This window comes from Vanessa atalanta, chromosome 29 (assembly GCF_905147765.1).
Source record: "Vanessa atalanta chromosome 29, ilVanAtal1.2, whole genome shotgun sequence".
Classification (NCBI taxonomy): Eukaryota; Metazoa; Arthropoda; class Insecta; order Lepidoptera; family Nymphalidae; genus Vanessa; species Vanessa atalanta.
Genome location: NC_061899.1, coordinates 3030598 through 3043522, shown reverse-complemented (window position 1 = coordinate 3043522; position 12925 = coordinate 3030598). Strand labels below are relative to the sequence as shown.

General features: G+C 34.7%; 1 protein-coding gene across 1 annotated transcript in view; it reads right to left on the bottom strand.

The window, feature by feature from the left end:
• The window catches only part of LOC125075061 (scavenger receptor class B member 1), a 130070-nt gene that overhangs the window by 80672 nt on the left and 36473 nt on the right, over window positions 1-12925 (bottom strand). The window lies entirely within an intron of this gene.

The window sequence follows — 12925 nt, the reverse complement described above, 5'->3', positions numbered from 1 at the left end:
GATTACACTGGCTCACTCATCCTTCTAACCGGAACACAACAATACAGTGTACTGTTATTTGGCGGTATAATATGCGTGAAATAAAGCTCAAAGCTCCAATTCTTATTTAACATAAAACGTATAAACTTAGACACAACAACAACAATCTTGATTTTAAGTTTAAGAATGATTTATTTAGATCTCCGTCAGATGCGGAGGATGAGGATCAGACGAGAGGGGCAGAGGGAGGCACAAAAGAGTGTCGTATCGTTTGCTGTCACGGCTAACAAATCGGGTTTACCCCTAAGCCGTGCTAGATATTTCAAATCAAAAATTTAGTAACCTGGAAGTACTCTGAGCGGCATTCATAACAAAATATTCCTCAATCAAGTAGGGTCATATTTCGCTGTCGTGTTTTTGGATAAAATTGTACTTACAAAGATGGAATGTAGAATTTAATTTATTTTTAATTAAATAACATATTAATTATAAATATTTCATATTGATAAATATTGTATTTTACAAATCGGTATTTTAAAAAAAAAATGGCGTTAGTTGTAGGAGGCCTTCAAGTCTCTATTTAAAATAGAAGTTACACTTACATATCGAATAACAAAAGTCAACCACCAATAAAAAAAAAACCGTCGTACGTGAGAAAAACCGAAAAAAAAAACAACGGTTTTTGAACTGAAGCTTAAAAGTCACATTGCGATTTTTTTTTTTATTCTAAAAAACCTGAGGCGTTGTTTTTATACCCAAGCTGTGCAATCGTCTAAAAAATTAATTAGTTTTGTAATATCATTTAACCCACAAACGATACTTAACGCTTATTATAAACTAGTTGTCGCCCGCGGCTTCGCTCGCGTTTTAGGGGTTGGTTGTCATGTGCTAAGCAAAAAGGTAGCCTTAGTACCTTTCTTTGAGTTCAAGTTTGCTTCGTACCAAATTTCATCAAATTCGGTTCATTGGTTTGGCAGTGAAAGAGCGACAGACAGACAGACAGACAGAGTTGCTTTCACATTTATAATATTAGTATAGATAGTACAGATTTACAATTGAATATTTTTGAACGTTTTCTGAGATTATTTTGTGTTGACAAGGGAATGATTTATTATCCTTATAAATATTAACAGTACGTCAAGATTATTAGAAAAATCTTTTATATTTTCGCGTAAATACAATACAAAACATTATCAAATACATCGAGAAGTGACATTAATTTTATTTTTTTTTTAATTTTACATTTTAATCTTGGTGGTAGGGCTTTGTGCAAGCCCGTCTAGGTACCACCCACTCATCAAATATTCTACCGCCAAGCAGCAGTACTCAGTATTGTTGTGTTCCGGTTCAAAGGGTGAGTGAACCAGTGTAACTACAGGCACAAGGGATATAACATCTTAGTTCTCAAATTTGGTGGCGCATTGGTGAAAGAATGGTTAATATTTCTTACAGCGCCATTGTCTATGGGCGGTGGTGCCCACTTACCATCAGGTGGCCCATTTTGCTCGTCCGCCTACGGATACCATAAGAAAAAAAAATCTTACAAGCGAAGCGATTGATGGACGAATTTATACAGCATTATATTTAGACTAACCGTTTAGTCTGGATATAAGATTAACAGACTTTAAAAGTAAAATCGTTATTTAAAAACGCTTCCAAATTAGAAAGACGGTCGGCGTAATTAATTCAAATATTATTTCTCAACAACCAGAGCGTGACTTCGGGCGTAACATCAAGTACAGTTATAATACGTTCTTAGTTAATATTGTTTACGTTTCCCAAAATTAATAGGAAACGCAGCACAAGACATGTTTAACACAATTTAACAATTAACATGGTTATTTTTAATACTACAAGTACTTAAAACGGGATATTTACAATGTCTTGATAAGATACGTCATCTATACGTATAATAAAATTGGAGTGTCCGTTTGTAATATTAAAATAACTCATTTTTACTAAATGTATATGTATGTATACACGGCACATATACTAAAATAACATTTTTTTAAATTTTTGTCTGTCTCTGTTCGTTCCGGCTAATCTCTGGAACGGCTGAACCGATTTCGACGGGACAACCGAATTCAAACAACGTGCACAATGTCGCGGGCACAGCTAGTACAAAAATAAGATACATTACATAAGCTTCTGATGCTCTGACCTATGCTCAAAAACTAAAATGGAAATGGGCAGGCCACGTAGCGAGGCTTACAAGACCAAAGATGGACCGCGAAGGCAGCCTTCGGGAAAGGCCCGCTAGGAAACCGGGGGAGAGGAAGACCATTAACACGATGGAAAGACGATATCAGAAGAATTGAGATAAATAAAGTAAATAAAATCATTAAGAATAGGCAAACTACTGTAATAAATAAAATTCAATTTAGAAACTTAAATATGTAAACAGATAACTAATTTTTTTTTAAATTGATTTATTTATTGTTTTTCATTTTTATTTGGTGGAGCTCGATATTTCCACATTATCTACGAATGTCTTGTTCACGAGTCTCGTGGATCCGTTTTAAATACTTGTAGTAACGTTTAATACAATTTTAAAGATAATATAATACATTAATTGCCATTGAATTTAATTGAATTGAACATTTTATGACCTTTAGACAACTAAAGGTCATAAAATTATACTTTCTAAGTCATAACTGATTTAAAATTATTAAATAAGTATTAAAAATGTTTTTTAATGTTTGTGTTCTGTAGATAGATTTTGTTAGCGTTTATTACAAATCTAAATTTAGGTTTTCTAACGCTAGCAAAAATATATTAATTTTATAATTAATTTCATTTCGTTTGTAATTTTAAATGAATAAAAATTACAAGAAAAATTAAAGCCGTTCAATACGAAAGTATGAAAATCGTGATTGTCAATATAAAGCGGGTGAAATTGCGGCGCTCACCTAGTTTTATAATAATTTTATACACTTAAGCCTTCTTAACACGATGAATATTTATTCTTTATACAACAACAACAGTGTTAATGCCTGTAAATTTCCCACTGCTGGGCTAAGGCCTCCTCTCCCTATTAGGAGAAGGTTTTGGAGTATATTTCATCACGCTGGATACACATGTGGCAGAATTTATCGTTGAAATTAGTCACATTCAGGTTTCCTCACGATGTTTTCCTTTACCGCCGAGCACGAAAAGAATTATAAACACAAATTAAGCATGTGAAAATTCAGTGCTTGCCTAGGTTTGAACGCGCAATCATCCGTTAAGATGCACGCGTTCTAACCACTGAGCCATCTCGGCTCTATATTCTATATAATTTAGTTTAGTAGTAGTACTTTTTGTCTTTTATTTAACATTGCTAGGCGATCAGCAAATGGGCTACCTTTTAGTAAGTGGTCACCATAGACATAGATATAGGCGTTGCAAGAAATCTTCCCCATATCGCCAAATCCCCACCAACTTTGGGAACTAACGCAATCACCCTTTAAACCGGAACAGAACAATACTAAGTACTTATTACTGTTTTGCGATAGAGTGTCTGTTGCGCGGTATCTACCTAGATGGACTTGCACAAAGATCACCAAGGTGACAGCCTCCATACCTAACTAATTATGTATATTATATATTGTAACGACTATTTACATGGCATTTCGGTCAAGGGCCAACATGACCTTGCCTTAAGATCTCTAGATTTCTAGACATTACGCATTAATGAGATTTAAATTGATATTCAAACCGGTTCATTCTGGATACCGTATATTCTCAAGTCAATCCGTCTGTCGATGTTACAATGGTGTTTCGAAATGAAAACAATTAATATTTTCATGTGTTTCGGAGTGAAAGAGTGACACATGCTATCTCTTTCTCTGTAACACATATCTATCTTCCGTCTCTGTCGTGGAAGCTTCGTAATTTGAGATGCTCGTGACGCGGCGTGTACTTTTACTCTAAAGTGAGCCGAAAAGTTACGCTTCAGATAATCAAGTAATCGAAATAATTATTATATCTATCCTAGCTTCTTACTGCGGCTTCGTCTGTGTGATAATCAAAATCAATATATACTTTATTCGAGTAGGCTTTTGAATCGTCATTTCACAAAATCATATTAGGCGAAACTACCACCGGTTCGGAATGTTGATTTTGCCGAGAAGAACCGGCAAGGTACTCAGTAGTTACTCTTTTTCAATAATAAGATGATCTACATCAGATTTGATTATTGCATTTGTCATGCTTACTAATCCAGAAAAAAGCGGTACAAAAAATACCGCCACGAGTCGACAGATACGTCGCCGATATGGTTAAAGTCTTGGTCTATCGAAGAGGCGCACCAGAAGGTCTTAAAACTCAACAATTGCTTACAACCAGAGCCGAGATGGCCCAGTGATTAGAACGCGTGCATCTTAACCGATGATTTCGGGTTCAAACCCAGGCAGGCACCACTGAATTTTCATGTGCTTAATTTGTGTTTAAAATTCATCTCGTGCTCGGCGGTGAAGGAAAACATCTTGAGGAAGCCTGCATGTGTCTAATTTCAACGAAATTCTGCCACATGTGTATTCCGCCAACCCGCATTGGAGCAGCGTGGTGGAATATGCTTCAAACCTTCTCCTCAAAGGGAGAGGAGGCCTTTAGCCCAGCAGTGGAAAAATTTACAGGCTGCTAATGCTAAAAAATGCTTACAACTGGGCGCTTGTTGGCCTTAAGCCATTTGCGTCAACTATGAATTATTAGCAATGTAATTGTAGTTCTTTCAAACGTCAAATAACAGCCTGATAACAGACATACACACACACATAAACACGAATAACGGTAAAGGTTATAAAATCGTATAATGTGTTATGGAAGAACGCGACCACTTACCAGATGTACAGGTAGTTGTAATCAGTTATTGGGACAGTCCCATATAACATATAATTTTTTAATATGTAGCATCTATTTACAATTCTAACCGGTACTAGCTTTAAGATAACAGTTTTGTAAAAAGATGATTTAAGAGTTGTAAAAGCCTACTCGAAGAAGTTATATTTGTTATATTATGTTGATGTTTGGAGGTTATATTATATTGTTTAAAACATAATCAAAAATTCAGAAGTTCCGAAGCATTCCAGTTTTTTTTTTCTTTAATTTGAAGCCAAAGATTTTCAGGAAAACGGTGAGTTTTATCGCAAAATTATTTCAAACAAAAATTGAAGCTTATAAAATTTTCTATAAAACATGTATTTATACCTTTTTTTTCTTAGAGATCTTTAAATCCTGTTAGTTAGTAAAAGCTGAACGGGGGCATCATAACTTAGCTCATGTATAGAACCTGGATTTACTTCTAATAGTTCAATTGAAGTTGTTGGTAATTTCTGAGCATTTAACGCCACGGAATTCTTCAGAAATTTACGAACATTGACAACATAAAACAATAAGTAAACTTTTGTCACCAACACGTCTTGACAACACATATATTGGCAAATTTTCTTTTCAAGCTTGACACTTGATACGAATTAACATATGGAACAATTTCTAAAATTTCTCAACGAGATAAAAAAGCAAAATTAAAAATTACTTAACGATATCGACGTTTTAGGAAGTGTCGAAAATAAATTAGAAAGTCTCTAGTATTTATTTCTATCGTATTAAAGTTTAGAATCGCTTGAATTCATAATTTTTTACAAACGTTACCACGTAATATTTGCAGATCATCGCGGTCAAGGATGGAATCGAACGACCACAGCTGACTTTTGCCTTTCGTGAGAAATATATTAGGACATTTAAATCTATCTCTAACATAATATATTGGCACAATATGTATATTTTTCTAATGTTTATATTATATTCACGAATAGTTCGTGTTAAAATAACATTAATTAAATTAGAAATATTTTATGGTACACGATTATATTTACAATAATATATGCCGAGCCGAGATGGCCCAGTGGTTAGAATGCGTACATCTTAACCGATGATTTCGGGTTCAAACCCAGGCAGGCACCACTGAATTTTCATGTGCTTAATTTGTGTTTATAATTCATCTCGTGCTCGGCGGTGAAGGAAAACATCGTGAGGAAACCTGCATGTGTCTAATTTCAACGAAATTCTGCCACATGTGTATTCCGCCAACCCGCTTTGGAGCAGCGTGGTGGAATATGCTCCAAAACCTTCTCCTCAAAGGGAGAGGAGGCCTTTATCCCAGCAGTGGGACATTTACGGGCTGCTAATGTTAAAAAATATAAACGAGAACTAAGTAACGCTTTTTTATAATGTCTAATTGATAAAACTACTAAACCAATATACATAAAACTTTTACAAGGAGAGTTTCGGAGTATTTATTGAATAAACACCTAATTATCTTATTATATATGTGACATTCTTGTAGGGCTTTGTGCAAGCCCTGTAGGTAACACCCACTTATCAGATATTCTACCCCGAAAAAGCATACTTAGTTGAGTTCCGGCTTCAAGGTCGAGCAAGAGACATATCTGAGTTAACAAGTTTAGTGGCGCATTGGTGTTACAAAGAATGTTTAATATTTTGACAGCGCCGATATATATGGGCGGTGGTGACCACTTACCATCAGGTGGCACACTTGTCCACTTGACTATTTTTTTGTATTATCGTCGTAGTTAAGTCGTTAAAATAATTTCGTATTTTTTTAAGTAAATTTTTGTGACCTAGATTATCACACATGTCTAGACTAGACATATATTTTAAATTCTAGGAAGTGTTAAACAAATGTCACAATATAATTACATGTATCAAGTGAATAAATATACATTTGAGTAAAAAACCACATCCTCTATAATTGCACCTACATACGTAAATATTTCGTTCTAAAATTGAAATTAATTTAAGTTTAGAAGGCGAAAGGACCAATGGGTATATTGATATTAAATTAGAGATCGTTTCAACCAATCAAATCAACCAAAATCTAAAATCCCAATAAATATTTTAAATTCGAGAGCTTATTTATTGTTTGTTACGGTTTAACGTCTTAACCATTAAGCTGGTCATCATGACATCTTGCATACTCGCTGTCAAGGGTTCAGTAAAAGACCCCTCGTACATTCGTGCATTCGGGCGAACCCCCGGACTGTAACTTGTCATTTCTAAAATACTAGTTGTCAAACGCGGATTCGCTCGAGCTTTAGGGTTTTGTTGTCACGTAATGGCCGAGGCGGCTAGACAGAGAGACAGACAGAGCTACTTTGTTTAATATTAGTATAGATTATGCCTTGCCTTTATACCATGTGCCTTGTTCATGGCTACATTGGTATTTTTAATATACATAATAATTTTAATATTTATTGGTAGATTTAAATTTGTCTACGAAACTTTAATAAATAGTTATTAATTAAGGAAATAGTCGTATGAATAAAATATGCGATTTAAATATTATTTTTATTAAAATAAAATATTAGACGACAAAATTTTGACGCGTAACAGCCGTTACAGCTCGCTTCGCTGAGACTTAAATGAAAGAAGGGAAGGATCTACGGAATTCAAAAGATAACTTTTTCAATTGGTCGTATTATTTCATTAGAAAAAAGGAAAGAAGGTCGTATTAGAAGTCTCATATACCTTTAGTGTTTCTCATATGATCGACGCAAATAAATTTAGTCATATATATCGTCAAAGGAAGAAGAGCTGAAGCGCCAAAACGGTGCTTTTGGGAAATGTGTTTTAAGGTTTTTATTTCAAATCTGTTTTCCTAAAATCACCATTCTGGCGCATAAACGTTTCTTCTATGTTTAACTATAAACTACAGGATCCAAGGCACATATCATAGTTCCCAAGCTTGGTAGCAGAGTTGGAAGATAACTATATATCCGTCTGCCTAGCTATTTTTAATAAATAAAAAACTCAGACCCATTTAGATAATAATTGTTATATAATTAAGTAATTCTTCTACGTTTTCAGGCTATTCAGGCTTTGTGCTAGCCCATCTGGTTACCACCCACTCATCAGATATACTTTCGCCAAACAGCATTACTTAGTATTATTGGATTGGATATTTAAGGATTATTTATTTTTTCATACAGCGCCAATGTCTATGGGCGATGGTGACCACTTACCATCGGGTGATCCATTTACCCGTCCTCCTACCTATTCCATTAAAAGAAAACCTTAGTTACAAGGATACTATTCATCCAGCAACGCTCACAAGTTTCCCAGTGGAAAGTGAATCATAATCCAAACTATGAATGAAATTTCAACGCGTGTAATACATAGAAAATTACATAAATTGAACACGTTCAGACAAATGGAGGCCGCGATTACCGCGAAAATGTACGAATGTGGACATACATACATACATTACACAATGTAGTTTTTTCTATTTACTTCACCGACTGCGCAGACGGAGGTTTGACCTTTCGTAATCCATACTTTTCGACTTAACGTAACGGAACAATGTGCAACTAACTGCATTCCCGAACGTACAGTAGGACAAATATAAAATAACTAACTGCGCCCGAGCGAGCGCGTTTTAATTTAGCAAATAAGTTATTGTTATAGCCTAAGTTACTCCTTATTACATCAGCTATGTGCCAGTGAGAATCCCGTCAAAATCGGTCCAGCCGTTCCCAAGATTAGCCGGAACAAACACACAGACAGATTGAAGAAAAATTTTTTTTTTTATTTTATTTTAATATTACAGACACTAATTTTACGATATGTTAAGATAAGATTTTTATATATTACGATATATTTTATATATGTCAAGATAAGTATTTTTAAAGCCTTCCCCATAAAATTTGTTTTATTTTTTTAAACGCGGCTGTTAAATTTGTTCCTTTTTTAAATTAAGAAAAGCCGATACAGATTAAAGCTTTAAGTTTCAATTTTACAGCAATTGTTTTTTACAATTAAAGTGTTCTAAATTTAAATATAGTTTTTTTTTTTACATTTTATACAATCCTATAGTAATATATATTGTCCTTCAAAAGAGTAATTCTTTTAATAACTAACTAATGAATAAACTAAGATTACATCAAGATATTTAACAAGCATCCGTCTTCTCGTAACTTGAGAGTAATTTTTTAAATTGCATTTTTTTTTATTACTAATAAGGTAATCTATTTAAAAAATAACATTGATCTATTTTTTTCTCCATTAACAATTGTAACAATAAGCTCGTAATTTTTTTTTATACGTTTTGATTAATTATTAACAGTTAATAATACGGTGGAAATTCTTCAACTGGTTCACTGTGAAGAACTGACCGGAAATAAATTATCGAATTCATGTATTTTTACGTCGACTTCGAGTTCGGGGTACTTACGTTTTAACGCCACCGCAGCAAAATAATTACAATTCTACCAATTTAGGTTAGGTCAGTAGCCGTACCCCTGGAATCCCCACTCACCTAGTTGGAAGCCCGCACAGGCGGGCCGACCGTCAGGGCGTCACGGTAGCATGCGAAAGCAATCCCGTGGCACCCGCCGAAGAGTCGGAGAGGGTACCGCTGGTTTTTTAGTGGGTATTCCGGTGTTCCGGGGCGCACTCGGCGTTCTGGGCACCGGCGATTTTCCAGCAAGATCAAAAAAAGGTCAGTAACCTTACCTAAGTTAACCTACATATGTAGCTCAGTTCCTGAGATATTTTCAAAAATAAATATTGTAATTTTAACCTTAAAATTAGGTTGTTTATTAACAATTTTGAAAGTAAGTGGCCTTCGGTGCTACGGGATGTGCATTGTGCAATACTTATGCCTCTTCGGTTTCGTAAAAAAACACCCCAGAGGAAAGACTGCCCAGACCATATTGGGTCAGAGTTGACAGAGTCGGTTTTTGTGACAGTTTTGCGCAATCAAGCCTTATAGCAAAATATTTAAAATATACCACAACAAATATGTTGTTGTAATCAGAGTCCAAACCTCTACCAAATAAATATAGACAGACACATACTTTCATAATTCATCATAATTTTTTAAAGGAATAATGTCCCTAAATTAATTAAGAAATTACTAATATTCCTCTTTACCCCTCCTTTTAAGCTTATCACTTGTGTCAGTGGAGACGACATGGTTTTACATCGCTAGGCGACCCGTAAATCATTGCGCTATTGACACTTTAAAATACTTTTTGCTTTATAATACAAAAATGTTTTCATTACCGTCTTTACCATAGGGCACATGGGGCACGTGCCCAGGGCTCCCATCCTGAGAGGGCCCGAAGAACCAACAATTTCCTTCACACGTTTGTGCCCATGTTGACAATGTATATTTTCGAAAGTGATATATTTCTAACAAATAACTAACATATTTATCAAAAAGGCTGTTATCGGTAGTCGATATTAAAAGTAGGAAGTCGCTAATCATGAAAGAAACAGATATACTATAAAATAGCCATAACATCGTACAACCAATCAGATTCCTACGAATTTACGTAAATTACCGCACCGTTTATTTGAAACTATACTTAAGGCCCGGCTGGTAAATTATTTGTACATGGCAGTAAATATCTGCAAAGTGCCTCAAATTCATGGGTGCCCAAGGGCCCCAGCAAAGCTTGAGACGGCTCTGACTGTTTTCCGAAATCGTGTGGCGGAATTCTAAATCTAAGCCTTTTTTTGCTGCGGTGGTTTAATATGTAAGTACCAGGTTCGGACCTAGGATTTGCGGTTATACTATAAGCTAGCCACTGGACCAACGAGACAGACATATATATATATGTATATAATTGATTAATTATAGTTCGACGTTAATACCATCAACAGAATTAACCTGTTGACAATAATTATGGAGTTCTTACATGCGAATTTAATTACCCGGAAAGACGACGGTACTAATTAGTTTAATTACGATTTTTTTTTTAATTGACATGACTGTTTCTATGTCATTTGTGTTGCTTTTTAAAATTCTTTGTCTTTTTTATAAATTGTTTAATGAAATATGAGGACTCCTTTCGTATATTTATACATGTGCTGTTGATACAAAATTTTTATCCGGTACATGCAGGTTCCTCACGATGTTGTCTGCTGTGCAAGAAATTAGCACGTGAGGATTTAATAAAGACAAATAAAAGATTTTAACAAAATAAAACCGACTTCATTTGTAATACTCTAAGTAAAGTATAAAAAAATGCCAGGCGGAGCGCGCGGTACATTAAAGTGAAGCAAGAAAAGCGAATACAAAATAAAAAACGAATATAGACTCGTGGTAGTGCGACACGACGCATCTTTTTGTAAATGCGTTGTATTCGCTTTTGTTGCTTCAATTTTATGTACCGCGCGCTCCGTCTGGCTTTTGTTGTATACGGAACTCTAGAGTATTATTTGAAGATTTTCATTATTATAATTGTATATTAGTGCGTCAGACAGCCTATTGATAAAAAAGGCTGCGGGTAAAACCGCACGAGCGTCTAGTTTATTAAAATTAAAACCCGTAAGTGTCAAAGTTAACACTTTCGTCAAATGTAACGGTGACATTAAAAAAAAATGTATATAAAAAACATAAATATTTAACTATGATTCTTTGTTCTTGCGTAAAGTAAAGATGATTATAAATTATGAACAGTCGCGAGAAGGCTGGTCTGTTAGAGGTGTGGGTATATTACGGCTGCCTAGTCTAGAAGCCGTTTCAATAGAATCTATAAAAAGGTTCGCGATATTGTTGCAGATACGGGCTCACTAGAAGCAGTTTCAATAGAATCTATAAAAAGGTTCGCGATATTGTTGCAGATACGGGCTCACTAGAAGCAGTTTCATTTATTCAGAATTTGGAAAGCGGAGCCAAAAAATATGTGTAAGAGATTAGAATATACAAAATTTAGAAATAGGTTAACTAAATTGTTAAATATTGCTAAAAATAGATATCGACAGACGGAAATTAAAAAATGTAACGGTGATTTCAGAAAGATATGGGAAAATATTAATTTATGGTTGGGGCGGAATAAAGTTAGTCTAGATGATATTATACTAAAATACTTAGGTAAAAAAGATAGTATTAACCAAATTTGTACAAGTTTCTCTAATATATTTACAAAAGAAATACAGGCTATTAAACATGTATGTAATGTAAACTTTTTAGATAGGAAGCAATATGTGAATCCATGTGATATTAGTTTTAAATTTATTAAAGTAAGTGCAGTGGACGTAGAAAAAATAATTAATATGTTGTCGTGTGACAAATCGCCCGGTGTAGATGGAATACGGGTGCAGGACGTTAAGTATTTATGTAAACAGTTAAGTCCTATTATAGCTAATTTTATAAATATGTCTATGTCCGAGAGTATATATCCACATAAGTTAAAATGTGCAATAATACGTCCTATATATAAGTCTGGTAGTCACTCTGATTACATTAATTATAGGCCTATAGCAATACTGTCTGTTATTGATAAAATTGTCGAAAAAATTATTATCGGGCAGGTTAGTAAATTCCTAGAACGCTATAACGTGTTGTCTAATAATCAACACGGATTTAGGAAAGGGCGCAACACTGTATCTGCCTTAACAGAATTTGCAGAATACACCAACGAATCCTTAGACTCGGGTAAACAATTAATAGCACTCTTTATTGATTATAAAAAGGCGTTTGACACTCTGGACCATGACATGCTGTTGAAGTCGATGGAAGAGTGTGGTATTCGTGGGCCGACTAATGACTGGCTCAAAAACTACTTAACCGATAGGAAAATTCGCACGGTAATCGCGGGATTCTCGGGTGAGGAAGCATCTGTTGAACTAGGCGTTCCGACCGGCTCGGTGTTCGGGCCGGTTGGCTATATCATGCATGTTAACAGTGTGTCGAATGTAGTCGGTAAATGTCGGATATTTATATATGCAGACGATATGTGTTTAATTTATGCGTCAAAAGAAATAACGGAGGTACAAAAATATATACAAGAAGATTTCGAAAATATTTGTAAATGGGCGCATGACAATGGGATTATATTGAACATAGAAAAAACAAAATGTATGCATATATACTCGCCATATAACCAGAAAGCTAAGCACGTTGAAACACAACATCTCGATATAATAGGGCACACCTATG